Source organism: Sapajus apella, unplaced genomic scaffold (genome assembly GCF_009761245.1).
Source record: "Sapajus apella isolate SASKATOON/1434 unplaced genomic scaffold, GSC_monkey_1.0 scaffold17, whole genome shotgun sequence".
Taxonomy (NCBI): domain Eukaryota; kingdom Metazoa; phylum Chordata; class Mammalia; order Primates; family Cebidae; genus Sapajus; species Sapajus apella.
Window position 1 is genome coordinate 11,503,144 of NW_022436957.1, and position 19,191 is coordinate 11,522,334.

General features: G+C 41.1%; 1 protein-coding gene across 7 annotated transcripts in view; it reads left to right on the forward strand.

Annotated features, from left to right (window-relative positions):
- Positions 1-19,191, forward strand: part of CA5B (carbonic anhydrase 5B) — a 131,684-nt gene that overhangs the window by 2,532 nt on the left and 109,961 nt on the right. For 5 of the 7 annotated variants that reach the window (XM_032285968.1, XM_032285965.1, XM_032285966.1 and 2 more), the window contains exons 2-5: positions 3,821-4,009; positions 11,340-11,537; positions 12,597-12,683; positions 17,284-17,806. The gene's annotated coding sequence lies outside the window, so the exon portion shown is untranslated. The other 2 variants (XM_032285970.1, XM_032285971.1) reach the window with 2 other exon arrangements.

The following is a 19,191-nucleotide window of genomic DNA, read 5'->3' on the forward strand; positions in this document are numbered from 1 at the left end:
TTCTCACCTTTTTTGGTACAAGTTTGAAGTTTGCTGTAATAAGGAGAAAACAGATTCTAGATTCAGTTGACCCATGGTCTATTGCTGTTTAAACCTGCTAAGTGAATTCAGGTAGTGAAGTTATTTAAAAACTAGATGCTCTTACCTGGCTCCAGGTACTATCAAGGTAAGATATTTAAAGCTTATTGTCAGTCTGTCTTTTAAATCCTGAGCCGACTTTTACATGGCTTCAGCAAGGTGATTTCTCATCTCCTTAGACATTTTGGCATCCACACTCTCACTAAAAACTGTATTTACACAAACACAGATAACACTAAACAAAAGTGATTTTTACTTTGAGAATTGTCAACACCTTTTAGGCAATGCAGACATACTTTAGGTGTCACTTGCTGTTACGAGTTGAATTGTACCCTCCCATTTCAAATTCATACGTTTAAGTCATAAGCCTCAATACCTCAGAATGTGACCTCACGTGAAGATTGGGTCTTTATTGAGGTAATGACAGTCATTAGGGTGGCCTCTAGTCCAATATAGCTGGTGTCCTTAATTAAAGGGGAAATTTGGACACAGACAAGATGAGAAAGGCTTATAAAAATTGGACTTAATGCTGACAAAAACCAAGGAATTGCCAAAAGCAAAGTTTATTAAGTGTTCTCTAGAGAAAGAAAACCAATTGTGTGTGTGTGTGTTTGTATGTGGGTGTTTAGAGAGATTTGTTTTTTTAAATTGGTTTGTGAATGTAGGGGTTGGCAAATCTAAAATTTGCAGTGCAGGCCATCAGGCTAGAAACCAGGGAACATTGATATTACAGCCTGTCTTACTCTGTTTTGTGCTATGACAATACCTGACACTGGATAATTTATAATGAACAGAAATTTATGTGGCTCATGATTCTGGAGGCTGGGAAGTCTAAGGGCAAGGTGCAGCATCTGCTCAGCATCTAGTGAGGGCCCTCTTGCATCATCCCATAGCACAAGGCAGAAGGGCAAGAGCATGTGCATGTGAGAGGTTAGGGGTGAAGAAGGAGGGAGGGAGGGGAAGGAGGCCAAATTTGTCCTTTTATCAGGAACCCACTACCTCAGAAACTAATCTGCTCCCCCCAGTAATGGTATTAATCCATTAATGAGGGGAGAGCCCTCATGATTTAATCACCTCTCGACACTCGCATTGCGGATTAAGTTTCCAGCACATGAACTTTGGGGACATGTTCAGACTGGATTGTGAGCACAAACTGGTGCCGTGGCACAGCTCCAGTCCAAAGGCAGTCTGGAGGTAGAATTTCCTCTTCCTCAGGGGACCTGTCTTTTTTCACTGAAGACTGATTGGGTAGAGCCCACCCACATGAAGGGTAATCAGCTTTTTTTTTTTAAAAGGTGGGGTTTCACCATGATGGCCAGGCTGGTCTTGAACTCCTGACCTCAGGTGATCCACCCACCTCGACCGCCCAAAGTGCTAGGATTACAGACGTGAGCCACAGCGCCCAGCTGGGTAATCAGCTTTATTCCAAGTCTACTGATTTAAATGTTAATCTCATCTAAAAAATACATTCACAGTGACATTTAAAGTGGTATTTGACCAAATATCTGGGTACTATGACCTAGCCAAGTTGGCACATAAAATTATCCAAGTAGAAAGGCCTGGAACAGATCTTTCACTGCCCTCGGAAGGAACCCTGCGAAGAACTTGGACCTCAGATTTCTAGATTTTAGCCTTCAAAACCATGAGACAACAAATTTTGTGTGTGTGTGTGTGTGTGTGTGTGTGTGTGTGTGTGTGTTTAGATGAAGTCTCACTGTTGCCCAAGCTGGAGTGCAGTGGCACAATCTCAGCTCACTGCAACCTCCATCTCCCGGGTTCAAGCAATTCTCTTGCCTCAGCCTCCTGAGTAGCTGGGACCACAGGCACTCGCCACCATGCCTGGCTAATTTTTGTATTTTTAGTAGAGGCTGGGTTTCACTATGTTGGCCAGGCTAGTCTTGAACTCCTGGCCTCATGATCTGCCCACCGCGTCCTCCCAAAATGCTAGGATTACAGGTGTGAGCCACTGCACCCAGCCAAGACAACAAAAATATTTAAGCCACCCAGTCTATGGTACCTTATTACAGGCTAATACATTGGCCTAAAGACCTCAGGTAGGGAGTTAGGCCTAGAGATAAGGAACCTCCATGGGATTCACTGACTTCCAACCAGTCCTCTTTAATGTAACGGCTGCACATCTCTGGCTCCCTGAGTTCAGCGCACATTAGCAAGGTGACGCATATGCAAAGCAAAGCTCATGGTACTGTGCCGAAAGACTCGCTTCTCACCCTGCTGTGCTTCATTTCACAGTGCACACAGAGATGATTCTCCCATCTTTCACATAGGTGTAGCCTTCTCTCTAGCTCAGACGGAGGAAGGTCAAGGACAGCAGTACAGAGGAGAAGAGCTAATTCACAGCCAATTACTAGCAGGAATGTACACAAAGAGGGGAGGATGAAAGCACAATATTTGCCTCCTTGCTCAGCATCACTGGGGACCATGATATGGGTTTTGTATCTTACACTCTTCTTGGAAAGATGGTATGAAGCAATAAAGTTCAGATTTGTAAGAGAAATGTGACTTTAGTGCCCCTCAACTCCTATGTTTGTGCCTTTTGACACCTGTTCCCACCTACCCCAACCCCCACCACTACTCCAGCATGGCCATACTGCTGAGAGCCCTTCTTTTGGCAAGAGAAGGCAGAATCTGAGGTGGCAAAAACACCCTGCTGTAAACTGATTTGCTCTGTGTTTTTCTTACCCATAGTATGTGCATTTCAAGAGGCTCCTAAGGGAGAAATTAGGTACCTGGAAGATAGAGTTCGAAGCCTTGGTCATCTTTGCATTATAGCACCACCACTGTGCTTGGAGCAAAAGAAATGACAATATAGTTTGAAATGAAAGTGCTCACTGGCAGAATCCCAGCCCTGTGAGACTAGATGAGGTTCATATTCAGGGAGGGTCCTCTTTTAGATCAGGCAGTATTTGGGGGGTCCTTTGGATCTTTTAGATAGGGATATGAGACCCCCCTCTCAAAGGAGAAATATTTAAAAGTGTTTTAAAAGTATAGACACCCCTACAAATGGGTGATGGCGGCGTTTGAGTAAAGGAAAGACCCCTAGTACTGTCTCAGAGTGTGCTGGCAGAATGGCACAGTTCTTGGTTCTTGAAGTTAGGACCAACATCTTTGTCACCAAGGGAGCCTGCTCAGGTCACTCGGCTAGTACTCCCAGCACCTATTTTGAATGAGGCACTGTGTCCCTAAGAGATGCAGCTCTGATCAAGGCAGACATGGTCCCTACCACTTTGGGGCTTAGATACTGGAGAGGATGCATTCTTAAAGTACATTCCTGGTCAGATATTAATTCAACTTCCATAAACACTGTGACCACGAGGCAGGTTCTGGGCTGACCTGGTAAGCACGTGGTCAGGGAAGCTTTGAGGAAGTGACGGTGGTGTCAGTCACCTGAAGTGGGGGTAGGGATTCACCAGGCACCAATGGAGGAAGAGTTCAGGAAAGGAAGAACATCTGCACAGGCCGGAGGGAAAGACAGGAATTGGAAGAACTGAAGTCCATATGGCTGGTGGGTGGGCAGGAGCACCAAGTGAATGTCAGGGAAAGCAAATGGGTTTGTCATCTTGGGTGACCAATGAGTTTGAGGAACAAAAGGGATAATCGACTCCCATTTGCCATCCCCTCCACCTAAGGGCATGTATTACTGGTCTGAATATTGTCCTACTTAGAAGTTTTCCCATGATCTTAACTCTCTATAGCTTTTGCTTCCCTACCCTCTTCCCTCTAGGTTATTGGATTCCTGCAAGTTGTTTGAGAACTGATCAAGGTTTCAGGGTAAAGATGCTGGTGATTAACAGCCTGAGGATCATTCGTCCTGTGTCTCCATGCAAATTGCTGTGGAGAACCTTCCAGATTCCAAGACCCAAGCCATCCTGCAGCCTCTGTGCTTGCACTTACAAAATCCAGAAATAAGCCTGTGAGTACACTATTTCATTAAAGAGAGGAGAAAAGACTTGCTGGTTTTATAAAAATCACGTGTTAAGCATTTGTAGCTGTGATGTCATTGGCATTCCAGTGTGAGATTATATGCCTTATGGACTGTGAGAATAACTGTTTCTCTATCCAGTAAAATAAATGTGGAACCTTCTTTCTTGGCAAATGTTAAAATGTTAAAATGATGTCATGCAGAAACTAGAGAAGATTTCAGATATTCTGGAACCTGTTCTTTATTATTTCTTGTTAGCAGTTGTCTTTTTACTAAGGTTGATCCACAAACTGCAAATTATTTCTGTGAATCTTAAATTGCTGGAAGCTGCACATGAATGTTGGCAAGCAGTTCAGTGGATTCATGCTTCAGAATATTCTGTCCACAGTTAAGAATTGCAGAGTTAATTCCAGCTGACTGGTTTGCAAGTGTGTGCTCTGCTGTAAACACAGAAGGTCATGTGACATAGCAAATGGTCTTCCTCAAGCCTTTCTCATCTCATCCCCCTCCTGGAAATACAAGGTACTATCCACGTCTGGATGTTGCAGGGATTCTGCACTGTGGCGCGATGGCCATTGGGGTTGGATCATTCTGTGGTGTGGGGGCTGCTCTCTGCTCACTAGATGTTGAACGGCATCCCTGATCTCTTGCCAGTAGCACTCCCCAAATGTTCACATTCAGATATGTATCAAGACATTGCTAAATGTTCCCCCGGAGGGAGGGCAAAATGACCCTGGGAGAGGACCACTGAGATGACAGGAGAGATGTCTGTGATGGTGGAGAGATGTGTTTAATGAATTGGCTAAGTATATCTTTTAGCTTTTTAAATATATTTTCTACTCTTCACAAGGAATTTACATAATTTTCAAATATTGGCTTGTTTCAGGATCTGAGAACCTCCGTGCACAGAAGAAAAGGAATTCCATTAATAATGTTGTTCTAGCTGGATCCATTGCCTTAAAACTGCTTCAGAAATATTTTTTATTATAATTTTTATTTTTTATTTATATTATTTTGTTTTCTACCAACATTGACTGTGTTCTCATTAAAACAAGTTGGCCGGGTTCATAACAAATTTATGGTTGCTAGATGTGCCGACATCCTACCCAAACTGGATAATTCCGACCCCTGGCACTGTACATTCTAAGGCTTAACATGGAAAAAATTTAGTCATGTTTATCTTTTACTAACGTTTTGTGTGAGTTTGGGGTTTTTGCCTTGATCTTTAGTTTGTTTGTCTTTATTTACAGAAAGTTGAAAGTTAAATGCCTAAAGTCCAGTCAGCCTATGCCATTAGGATAGTTTGCTGCTTTTAAAAGTGCCAACAGAAACCAAACAGTGGTCCCCCGAGGAGGTGGGGTTCCCTTCATTAATTAGCTATATTATATGATGTGTTCTTGTTTCTAACTTACTAGAAAAAACAGGTGCCAGTCAACATTTGATTTTGTTTGTGGTGTATTTCACTGTTCCAACCTGTTTGCCCCATGAAGAATATTGTGGTCTTTGTTCCCCTAGGCTTTTGAACAGGTCCTATTCCTATATTCTGGACCCTCATCTGCTCAGTTGTAAATACAATTCTCATTGTTTCTGAAAGCTCAGTACCCCAGTGAAAGGTTAGTGTACACCTGTGACCAAGAATGACCCAAGATTCTTGAGGGTTACAAACTCAGTTGTGAGGCCAGGCACGGTGGCTCATCCGGGAGGCCTAGGAGGGCAGATCACCTGAGGTCAGGAGTTGGAGGCCAGCCTGGCCAACATAGTGAAACCTCATCTCTACTAAAAATACAGAAATTAACCAGGCATGGTGGTGCATGCCTGTAGTCTCAGCTACTCAGGAGGCTGAGGCAGGAGAATCACTTGAACCTGGGAGGCGGAGGTTGCAGTGAGCCGGAACCTGTACTCCAGCCTGGGCAACAGAGTAAGACTCTGTCTCAAAAATAAAAAGGAAAGAAAAAGAAAGAAAAGAAACTCAGTTGTTCTTTTCTTTCTAGTACTACGATTGCTATCATCATCATAGGCTCAGTGCCTGCCTCAGATGTCTAAGTCTGACCATTTTAAGAGGAGGCAAAACAATAAAGAGTGAGTGAAAGTAAGAGGTTGGTGACAAATTCCAGAAAGCAGCATTTCAGGTCAGCCCTGTGCCCTGTGCTCATATCCTTGCTCCCAATGCTCCCCGGAGATAATCTTTAGCTGTCAACTCAGATTGCTGTTTGCTGTTATCTCAAGTAGCAGACAGTAACTGTTAATAGTCCTAACTTTGGGGACTTGTAATATAACAAGATAAAAATAAAGGCCTATACCTGTTATCCAATATGAAAATAAAATCAGTTTCACTTAGTATATCATCTAGTGAAATTTAGCATAATGATCACATGAAAAGATTTAGGCGGCCGGGCACGGTGTCTCACGCCTGTAATCCCAGCACTTTGGGAGGCTGAGGCAGGCAGATCACAAGGTAAGGAGGTCAAGATCATCCTGGCCAACATGGTGAACCCCATCTCTACTAAAATACAAAAAATTAGCCAGGCGTGGTGGCGCGCACCTGTAGTCCCAGCTCTTCGGGAGACCGAAGCAGGTGAATCGCTTGAAGCCAGGAGGCGGAGGTTGCAGTGAGCCATGATTACACCACTGAACTCCAGCCTGGTGACAAAGCAAGACTCAGTCTCAAAAAAAAAAAAAAGATTTAGGCATGAGATCTTGGACCATAGGAAAATTAATTTGATAATGTTAATTCTTAATTACATATAAAGAGTATCAGCTATAATGTAAATAGTACAAATTTAATATTTATTCCAATGATTCTTAATGTTCATGATCTCCCTACTTTTAGAAAAGAAACATTTCCTTTTAGGATAACTTGGACTAGAATGGCTCTGTCTAAAATGTAGCCACAATTAAATGTAGCCGTTGTGGGTATTTACATGTAAATTTAAATGCATTAACATTTTATAGCCTCATGTGCCTACAGCTTACCATACTGGACATTTTCATCTATAGAGAAAGTTGTATTTGACAGCACTGTGATCTATATTATAACTGAACTGTGTTATAAAGTTCTATTATTTTTCCAATTAATTTTGAAGAACCAAAGCCTGGAGAACAATAGTTTTTTGTTTTTTTAATTTAACTTTTAAGTTCAGGGGTATGTGTGCAGGTTTGTAATATAGGTAAACTTGTCATGGGGGGGTTGTACAGATGAAGACAGTTGTGTTAAAAGGCTTGTCTTGCAGTATCTTCCTAAGGACACCTGATAGAGGCTAGGATGCCTCAGACTGTGTTGTCTTTCATTAACTTTCAAGAGAAGCAATGGGAGGATTAGGAGCCTGGGACTGACCATTAGCCCTGGAACTGACCACGAGGAAATGTGTGCTTTTAGGATATCCTGTGTATCCTGTGGCTAATGGACTCGGCAGCCAAGTGCCGATGATGCCCTAACAAGGCAATTTGTGATTCTGCGATCATCCTCAGCCAAGTCATACGGAGGGTCCCTGTGTATCCCATCACTGCACTAAAGCCAAGGCCAACACAGATGGTCTTCAGCTACATGAGGAAATAGCACATCCCTCATAAGAAGGGTAGTACATAGCAAAGGACCAGATAAAAAGCACATGAGGGTATAGGGCAGCATTGTCCTATAGACGTATAATGCGAGCCACATATGTAATTCTCAGTTTTCTAATAGTCACATTAGAAAGGGGGAAAAGAAAATCGGCGAAATTAATTTCAGTAACATTTTATTTAACCCAGTATATCAGGATATTATCACTTTAACATGTGATCCATATAACAATTATTACTGAGTTTACATTCTTTACTTTGTACCACATCTTCAAAGCCTGTTGGGTGTTTTACATTTACAGCACCATTCATTTAGGATTTACCAAGGGGGCAGCATGGGAACACCAGGGTTTGGAAAGAATGAGGAGAAATGATTAGATAAGTGAGGGGTGTACTAATAGAAAAACATAGGCACTTGGACACAGAAGTTTCCACTTGATGTACTGTCTTTAGCACAGGAGCACCCTGACAAAGCTGGTAATTTGGGAAAACTGCTGAGTGGCTGAACTCAGGGGATACAGGGAAGTGAGAAAAGAGGACAAGTGACCAAGAAGCTTTGTGTGACGTCTGCGGCATACAGTTCTGAACTAGGCTAGTGGTCTCGGCAAGGCGAGGAAGAGATAAACCTGAACGATTATTAAAGAAAAATACTGTGATCCGTGAGGGTAATGGGAAATAAGGTAAAAAGAAGCAAACTTCTTCAGTGATACACTTCATCTGATTAATTAGATTCACTGTAGTAGTTGAAAGCCAGCTTGCTTGCAGAGCAGTGGAGGAGGCCTTTAACTAAGCGTGTATGCATATAATTATAACTATACCCATATAATAATGTTGTGAAGGACAAAACCAGAGTCCTATCATGTTATAAGAGGGTAGTCAAAGAGGAGAGGAAGTGAAAAGGCAATAACAGGAGCCAGCACCAAGTGAAATGAGGAGAAATTGATTCCAGCAGAGGAGGAGAATCAGGAACTGAGGGGCTTGAGGCAGAAATGAGCTTTCTACATTTGAAGGGCCCAGGGACACACAACAGGCTAGAGAAATAGGTGGTGCAAGCATAAAATAAATCAAACCCAGGACCAGGCATACAAATGAGAACTAAGACCAAGTGCATCCTCATCATGAAATCTAAAGGAGTTTTGTGGCTCATCAGTGACGGATTATTGACACCTTTTTAATGACAGAGTGCCCTTTGCTCACTTAAACCATGATTGAAATAGTCACAATTTCATTTTCTACATATAAGAAAAACCTGAAAATGAAGCCTTTGTTAGAATGCTTTGTCGTCAGATTCCTGTTTTGAAGGAAAGTATGACAACTGCTAAGAAACCATTCTATCTGTATTTTTGTCAAAATGGTAGAAGGGAAGAGGAGAGGAAAAGAAAAGTGTGAGCTTATCACTAGCAAAACAAGCCCTTGGCAAAAAGTTGGCTTCAACTGGAGAATAGTAACCAAGGACTGCCTCCCTACACAGTGGTTTGGATGGTCTAGCCTAGATGGTCTTTGTTTAAAAAGGAGGAAGTGAATATGAGGAAACAAAACCTTCTGGAAACTGAACTTGTAAACTCAAGGGCATAAATTGATCATAGCATTATGGCTATTAAAGAGCAATTGAGGCATTTGAATGGGTGTAAATGTTGATACTTCCTATTTCATGAATAAGATGGGAAACAATTAAGGGTGACCAAGGCATCGTCTTAGGGACCTGATAACTCCAGTTCTTCCCTGTTTTTCACAGGAGACCCTCATTGAATGGCTTTGAAGAGTGTGAATTCTGAAACTATCAACCACAGTCTGAGTGTCTCAGAGGCGAAGAGGTGTAGTCTCTTTGTGTCAGGAATCTTTAAAAATAGAATCAGGGCCTTTCAAGGGCTTTCTAGAAGGAATCTGCATTCTGATCAGATTACAATATTGAAATATTGTGCCAGTTCAAATGCATTTTTAATTTTTGGCTCCTAAAACAGAAAATTCTTCTTCTGCAAGGAATTCTTTTATACTAAGAAAAATAAAAACATTGGGTTCAACCTGTTGGGTACTATGCTGACTAGCTAGGGTGACAGGACCATTGGGACCCCAAGCCTCAGTGTCACTCCATATACCAAACCTGCATGTGTACCCTTTAATCTATAGTAAAAGGTGAAGTTAATTTTTAAAATTAGGTTCAGATCTCTTTGGAGATAAGAGAATACTGTGTTATAGGAAGAAAGAGAGAAAAAAAAAAGAAGAATATTTGGAGTTTCTATAGACTGGGATTCTCAACTGGGGCACATTTGGGGCTGGATAATTCTTTGCAGTGTTGGCTTCCTCCTGTGCTTTGTAGAATGTTTAGCAGCATCCCTGGCATCTGTCCACTAGATGGCACTGGCACCCTTTCCAGTTGTGACAATCCAAAATGTCTCCAGGCATTGCCAAATGTCCTCTGGGACCATAGGCACTCTCCTTGTGGAGATCACTGGTCTGGACACTCCCAAGAGAGCTCATTGTCTATATTGCTGGGAAACTTTTGCCTATCCCCACACACAAAAAAAATAAAAAGCCAAAGCTAAGATTTTAGACTTCCATCTTTGGGTTGCTACTGAAGCAGGAGAACTATCGCTCCTGTCAGAGTAAACCAGAAGCAGGTTTCTGGTTTTTTATGGAAACAAGAGGGTGTCCCTGCCATATTCCGGCGATTCGACTAGTTATTTCTCAAATCCATAGACCTATTCTTAGTGGTGGGGTGAGATGCAGAGGATCATTGGTAATAATTTCTCTCAATTCATGTTTGTCCTAGTTTTCCTGTTGTTCTTGATTCTACTCATCCATGGTGCTTCTAAAGGACAGGGAACTGGACCACCCCAAACTGATATACACTGGTTCCGCTTATCACACATGGGGGTCTCAACAGGCCTATCTGTCTTATTAGCAAGTCTGCTGATACTTAGCAGGGGCTTGCTCCAGAGACCTGGTGCTTGACTCTGTGGAAGAAAATCAGCATCAGCAATGTCATCAGTGCCTGTGGGGGTTGAATTGTTTGTGTACACCTTAATAGATAATCTCCACATCCCTGTGACGCACTGTGACCTCCAGGGACCTTAGCAATGCTCATATTCTACCCAGGTTTTGTAGGATGGCTGCCTGGTACTCAGAGTTTGCTTACATAGGAGGTGAACTCAACTCAGCACCCACAATTATGTGGGGTGAGCATCTTACAGGATGCAGGCTAGGCAAGCCTTTATTTCTACCAGCCAACCAATTAAACACTGACAGTACTTGATTGAATGTTTCCTTTCTCAAAGTTCTTCCCTCATTTATTTTTTTTTAAAATAAGTCTACATGTGTTAGAATGTGCAGGGTGAAAAAAAAGAAAATAAGTCTGTTATTGGAAACTGAATTAATTTGTATTTAGATCTAGTTTAGGGGTTTAGGGCTTGGGAAATTCTCAATGAAGAAAAGAAACTCATTTATGAATACCTATTTCCACATGGCACTAATCTCCATGCATTTTACTATTATCACAGGACTGATTGCACTTGGTTTAGGTGAGCCTAGTAGGCAGACTGAGACGAGTTAGATTTTCAAGATGGCAGAATGCTCTTCCTCTGCACAGTGCTTTCTGATTTGTTTTTAACCTTTGCTTTGGTCAACTGATTAAGGCCTTGAATGGCTAATTGCTAAAGCTCTTAGTTTCCATTAGCCTTGACAGGGTCTCCAGAAGGGGAATTGTCTCATGTGTGCTGCTAGATAGTGGACAGTCTTGATAAAAGCCTGACCTGCTTTCTCCTAGTGCATCCACTGTGGGAGAGCGTGGACCTGGTTCCTGGGGGCAATCAACAGTCACCCATCAACATCTGGTGGAGAGACAGTGTTTATGATCCCGGCTTAAAACCACTCACCATCTCTTATGACCCAGTCACCTGCCTCCACATCTGGAATAACGGGTACTCGTTCTTTGTGGAATTTGAAGATTCTGCAGATAAATCAGGTGAGAGCAAGATCTGGTGGTCTTGTAAGGAGTTAAAGAAACAGTGTCATGTTAACATGGACACGTCAAACTCTCTTCATGGTAGTATTGACCTCTTTGTGAGCAGTGGCATGGAACTCATTGGAATTAAAAAAAAATTGTGGTAAAATACATATAATATGAAATGTATCATATTAACCATTTTTAAGAATACAGTTGTGTTATATTAAGTACATTACCATTATTGTACAATCATCACCACCATCCATCTCCAGAAATTCTTTCATCTTGCAAAACTGAAACTTTACCTGTTAAACAGTAGTGCCCCATTCACCCTCCCTCCAGCTCCTGGCAATCAGTATTCTGCTTTTTTTTTTTTTTTTTTTTTTTTTTGAGACAGAGTCTTGCTCTGTCACTCAGACTGGTGTACAGTGGCGCAGTCTCAGCTCACTGCACCCTCCACCTCCTGGGTTCAAGCGATCCTCCCACCTTAGCCTCCTGAGAAGCTGGGATTACAGGCACCCACCACCACGCCTGGCTAATTTTTATATATTTTTAAGTAGAGACGGGGTTTTACCATGTTGGCCAGGCTAGTCTCGATCTCTTGACCTCAAGTGATCCACCTGCCTTGACCTCCCAAAGTGCAGGGATTACAGGTGTGAGCCACCGTGCCTGGCCTGTCTTCAACTCGTCTAATTCCCATAAGGAGAATTTGTCTCCATATAAACATTTTCTCTCCTTTAGATATAAATGGATTTTGGCTGTGAGTATTTCATGCAAATCAGAATGGGAATGAGTAAATGTTGATCCCTTACTGAAATGTGACTCAGTTTGCTATATGAATTTTACTTTATTTTTTTCCCAATCCTTTTATTCCAAATAAATATTAATTGCTGTTCTTGCCTAAATTTCTCCCTGATCTTTGTTTCTATCTCATTTTGGATTGTCTTGTGCTTTTCTTAATGGCTTGACTTTGGGTAAGGAATCATGTTTAAATGTCATAGGTTGACTGAAGCTGTGGGTTTATTCTAGAGAGATCCTGTATAGTCACGTGTTAACCCTCTTTTCATGGTGTTTCAGCTGCATTGGAATGCAGTCAAATTTGAAAACTTTGAGGATACAGCACTGGAAGAAAATAACTTGGCTGTGATAGGAGTATTTTTAAAGGTAAAAAATCTTACCAACTTTAAATGATATGTTGTATTCTAGAATGCAGAGATAGAACATTATAATACTGTTATTTACTTTAGAATATTAGGATCCATACACTGGTAAGATAAATAGTGCCTGAAATACAGGATTGTTAAGAATATATTTTAAATGGCATGAAACTATGCCATCCAGTATAGTGGTCAGAAGCCACATGTGACAGTTGAGCACTTGAAATGTAGCTGGTGTAACTTAGAAAATGAGGATTTAATTTACTTCTCATTCATTTAAATTTCAATTTAAAAAACTGCTATTCAGTTCAGTTATTGAAAAACTTTTGGGGCAGGCGTGGTAGCTCACGCCTGTAATCCCAGTTCTTTGGAAGACCGAAGCAGGCGGATCACTTAAAGCTAGGAGTTTGAAGCCAGCCTGGCCAACATGGTGAAAACCCATCTTCACTAAAAAATACAAAAATTAGCCAAGCATGGTGGTGGGCGCCTATAATCTCAGCTTCTTGGGAGACTGAGGCACAAGAATTGCTTGAACCCAGGAGGCGGAGGTTGTAGTGAGCCAAAATCATGCCATTCCACTCCAGCCTGGGCAACAAAGCAAGACTCTATCTCCAAAAAAAAAAGCAGCAAAACTTTTAAGAATGTTTGGAACCACTTGGGTTTGTGTATATATGTTTTCAAGTATAAATTTTTTGAAATCTAAATGTAGATCAAGTATTTTTGATGAAAAGGTAGCATCCAAATTTAGATGTGCTGAGTGTAAAATATACAACAGATTTTTAAAAATTACTATGGAAAAAATATAAACCATCTCAATAATTTTTATATTGATTGCAAGTTGAAGTGATAATATTTTGAATATATTTGATAAAATATTAAAAAGGATTTCATCTATTTCTTTTTACTTTTTAAATATGGCTACTAGAAAATTAATTACCTCTGTGACTTGTATCATACATCTGTTTTTAAGCACCAGTATAAAAGGATAAAGGCAAATAAGTAAATAATGGTTAAAATGTAAAATTAATGTATTGTAGGCCAGGTGTGGTGGCTCCTGCCTGTAATCCCAGCATTTTGGGAGGCCAAGGTGGGCAGATTACCTGAGTCCAGGAGTTCAAGACCAGCCTGGCCCAACATGGCGAAACCCCATCTCTACTAAAAATACAAAAATTAGCTGGGTGTGGTGGTGGGCACCTGTAGTCCCAGCTGCTCGGGAGGCTGAGGCAAGAAGATCGCTTGAACCTGGGAGGCAGAGGCTGCAGTGAGCTGAGATCCCACCGCTGTACTCCAGCATGTGTGACAGAGCAAGACCCTGTTTCAAAAAATTTAAAAAAGAGTATTTTTTTTTTTTTTTTTTTTTTTTTATTTTGAGACAGAGTTTCACTCTTGTTACCCAGGCTGGAGTGCAATGGCGCGATCTCGGCTCACCGCAACCTCTGCCTCCTGGGTTCGGGCAATTCTCCTGCCTCAACCTCCTCAGTAGCTGGGATTACAGGCACGCGCCACCATGCCCAGCTAATGTTTTTGTATTTTTAGTAGAGACGAGGTTTCACCGTGTTGACCAGGATGGTCTCGATCTCTTGACCTCGTGATCCACCTGCCTCGGCCTCCCAAAGTGCTGGGATTACAGGCTTGAGCCACCGCGCCCGGCAAGAGTATATTTTAAACAGAAGAATATTCTTTAAACAGAATAGAAAGATAAAGGCAAATAACTGGAAAATCCTCATGAAGGGAACTAATATTTATGAGTGCTAAGTGACTCCATATTTGCCAAGTGCTTAGTTTATCTTCCCAAGAACTCTCTGATGGCAATATTATTGTCTCCATTTTTCAGATGAAGAAAGTGAAGCTCAACGAAGTTAAGTGCTTTCCTGCTAGGTCACACAGCTAACTAATGGAGGACTGGGGTTAAAAATCCACAGACCACACTCTCATGGGGCCCCTGAGCTCTTGCAGGCTCAGCAGCTACAGGCTTCCCTCATGCTCCCAGCTTTAGTCTGCTGTGGAGGCTGAGTGTTTTAAGGGTACCTGGGATTTGTTTTAATCAGGTATAGTAAGACATGCAGACATGGGAATGATTGTCATGAAGGAAGAAGTTGATGCTATTCCCTAGAAGCTGGAGGCATGGAACACCATGCAGAGCCACATGGGGAAGCACCAGGGTTGGTCAAGAGGCAGAGAAAGTGAGGAGAGAATGTGGGCAAGAGCTTTTATTGTGGTTTCAGTGGGAAGAAACAGGCAAGGCAGGGTAAGCAGGCTTGGGATTGGCTAGTTTGAATCATTTCAGAGTGTTCTGGGGCCTAGAGGGCTGTCCCCACTTGGCTGTTACCTGACCGTGGAGTGATTGATGCAGGAGAACAGTGGCCCCAGTATAAGAGTCTGATAAAGGAGATGGTGGAGCTGTAAGCTCTGGATTACACAGGAAAGGCGCTCTTGCAATTGTCTGTTCTCTCTAGGAATTAGCCAACCTTGGGAGAGACAGTCCTTGTGGTGTTAACAAGTACCCAGATGTCAAAGCATTAAATACAAAAGCTATTAATAGAAAACATGCTTTATATACTGAGGCTCCTGAGATGTGCCCTTGATGACTTAGGGGCCTGCACCGAAAGCCTGGCTTTCATGTGCTGTAGCCTGTTGAAAGAGCTTCAGCCTCCAGAGTCCCTGTGGGCCAAGGCTTAGAAAGGCCCGGGGAGGTGCGTGGAGCAGGGGCACCTTTCCCTGCGGACTGCAGGCACAGCTTTGGACAGCCTGCTCATGTGTTCTCTGTCCAGTTTAATTCAGCAATGTTTGTAACATTCTAAATTGCCAGTGTAAGCGGTTTCAGACTAATTTGTTTTTAGGTAATCACCAGATGGTCTTTTTAATTCATATTTCATTCCAATTCTACAGTGAGATGTCCATTGTGTTTAATGTTTTTTCATTTGTTGTTCTTAAGCTAGGCAAACATATTTTTTTAATTCCTATTTCGTTCCAGTTCTACAGTGAGATGTCCGTTGTTTTTAATGTTTTCTTATTTGTTGTTCTTAAGCTAGGCAAACATCGTAAAAAGCTATAGAAATTGGTGGATACCATGCTATCAACTAAGCATGGAGTAGTATTTTTTCCTAAATTGCTTGAAATATATTTTATGTTTCAATCTCAGAGTGGAGACATTATCAAGGCACTTTGAATCAGGAAGTTTAACTAGGTGAACTGTATTCTGGTTCTCTTTGAACATTGCCTTAGAAGGAGGCCTGTAATTTATGAATGACCCTGGCCTTGGGTCGCATTGCAGGGGGCAGAAGTGATCATGTGGGTGGGCAGTGAGCTTTCTGGTTTTGCTGCAGTGCTGCTGAGGACTTGGGGCCTCAGAGACATATTGCTGTCCCCGCCTCTGTTTCTGACACCAGCTCCTTCTAAGTCTTTGTGAACACACCCAAAGCAGTCTTCTTTTCTCTAGCTACCCTCCCACAGGCAGGGAGCAGAGAGCAATTCTACAGAAACTTGCCTTGTCCAGCTGGAAAGAACAGTAATCCACATCCTTCAGGTCGGATGCCTTTGTCCAGCCCCCCAAGATTAATTCTTCAATATTCAGAATCTCAAAGGGCTGTTCTCTGGAAGCCCATGTATTCTCTCTCTCTCCCTCTCATCCCCCACTGTATCCCTATGGTCCCCACCTCTTTCCCTCTCCTTTTCTCTCCATTTCCCTCTTTTTCCCTCTCTCCCCTTTTAGTACAGGATTTTGGCTTCTCCTGATCTGCATTTCATTATCTGTTTGTTTCTATCAACTTTTGTTTTACATATGGCGGTACCATGTGCAGGTTTGTTACATAAGTATGTTGCATGATGCTGAAGTTTAGGGTATAGATCCCATCACTCAGGTAATGAGCATAGTACCCAGTGGGTAGTTTTTTAAACCCACTCCCCACTTCAGTAATCTCCAGTGTCTGTTGTTCCCATCTTTATATCTATGTGCTCAATGTTTAGTTCTCTCAAGAACATGCAGCATTTGGTTTTCTGTTCCTGCATTAATTTGCTTAGGATGGTGGCGTCTAGCTGCATCCATGTTGCTACAAAGGACATGATTTCATTTTTTATGACTGTGTAGTATTCCATAGTACATCTATTACCACATTTTCTTTATCCAGTCCACCACTGATGGGCACTTACGTTGATTCCATGTCTTCACTATTGTGAATAGTGTGACAATGAACATATGAGTACATGCATCTTTTGGGTAGAATGATTTATTTTCCTCTGGGTTTGTACCCAATAATGGTATTGCTGCATTGAATGGTAGCTTTGTTTTTAGTTCTTTAAGAAATCTCCAAACTGCCTTCCACAGTGGCTGAACTGATTTATATTCCCACCAACAGTGTATATGCGTTCCCTTTTTTTCCACAGCCTCACCAGCATCTGTTGTTTTTTGACTTTGTAATAATAATCGCCATTCTGATTGTTGTAAGATGGTATCTCGTTGCGGTTTTGATTTACACTTTTCTGATGATTAGTGATCATGAGCATTTTTCATGTTTGTTGGCCACTTGTATGTCTTGAGAAGGATCTGTTCATGTCCTTTGCCCATTTTTTAATGGGGTTATTTGTTTTTCTGCATTTCATTTTTAAAGGACAATTCTCAGTCTCCCTTAAAGAAGTGAAGCCGCCTCTTTTGTGCACTGGCCACTGTCTAAAACCTCCCAGCAATACTAAGGAGACTACCTGCTGGATCCTTACTAGAATTGAGAGATCAAATGGTTTTGGCTGTTTTCCCGCTGGAGAATATAAAAAATACACAGTTAATTGCAGAAACAAAGCCTGGGCATGATTCCATCCTAAGAAGCGATTCTTCAGGTAGCTGTCCAGAAGGGCCTGGAGCGCCTCTGGACCACTGCTGATCCCCAGATACTCCTTGAGGACCGTCACCTAGTCGTCGGATTCCTGAGTGGTTTTCACTTCTAGATAATGACTCAGTGACTCAGTGTCTTGGCCAGGGCACTCTCATGGAATTTGGGTCGTTTGGTACTTCCTGCCTGGTGCCCATCTGTCTAGATTACTAGACACAAGTAGATCCAGTATCACTCTTGTTCACCCCTGACTGATTCCATCACCTGGATCATTAAGAAGCAGCCAGTAGAGGTTGATCATGATCAGGTATGTTCTCTCCACAATTTTCATCTAAGGAAATCCTCGTCTCCCCCTTTAAAACAAGGCTGGGCTCAGACTGTGACATCAGTTTTAACATCTTGTAATACTTATACATTTTTATTGAAGGGTACCAACATCTTGTCTCAGTTTGGACATGAATTTAGAGATATTTCAAATTAGCTAGAGAGGAGTTAAAACATAGAATAACATAAGCTTTTTATATCTATATTTGACAGTGACATATGTTTTTATTATACATGCATTGTGTAGATTCTCTATAAAAATTAAGACCCTTTTAAATCAAAAAAGGAAGGCTGGAAATGGGTGTATTCAAAATCCTTTAAAATCCTTAAGGAAGTTTTGCTATAGAATCTCAGGATAAAGACAGAATCCAACAATATTCATCCAGAAATTTTCTTGTAAATCAGTCATTTGAAACTTGGGATTTATTTTTCTCTTAGAAACTAAGTCTAAGTGGTGGTTACTACATGAGCACACAAAATCCTGTTTAATTCGTAAACTAAACTATAATAATAACTGTATTTACTTGTTCATATTGGATTTTTATTGACTAAAAGCTTCCAACCTCTTTTTTATGCAGCTAGGATAACAGTGATACTAAAACCCATCATAGATTAGACCATTCTACCCAAAAAGGTAACAATAGGCCAATATCTCTGAAAAATATTTAACAAAAAAAAGCTAAATAAAATATTAGATATAGAATCTAGCGGTGCTTTAGAAGAAATATATACTTTGTCCAGGTAGGGTTTATTCCAATAATCTAAAAATTATTCAGTACTAAGAATTATATACAAACGATTAATGGATTTCATCCCATCAACAAATCTAAAGTGAAAAAATATATGATCATTTCCGTAGATTTCCCAAAATACATTAGATAAAACTCACCATCTCTTTTAAAAAAATTTTTAATAGAACAGAAATGGAGAATTCCCTAACTGGATAAAGTAGATTTATCTCAGCTCAAAAATAAATAGTATGTTTAATGTGGAAAGGATATCATTAACTGCACTATTATTAGCATACTAAATATTAAATTTAATTGAATTAACCTCTGGCAGGGGCCAATAAGGTTAGACCAAAAAAGATAAAAAACATTAGAGAAACACTAAAAACTCCTACAAAGATAAGATAATTCAGCAATTAGTAGAGTACCATGTTAATCTATAGAAATCAATTCCTTTGACATATATAACTCACAATTAGAAGACATAACAGAAGAAATAGAAACTAAAAAACTAAAATACTGTGAATAAACAACATAAAATATTAACAAGAAAACTATAAAACATTTCTGAGGGACACAGAAGACTTAAATTTATAAAATTCATACCCTGTTTTTAAACAGGAAAATACCATAAAGGCAC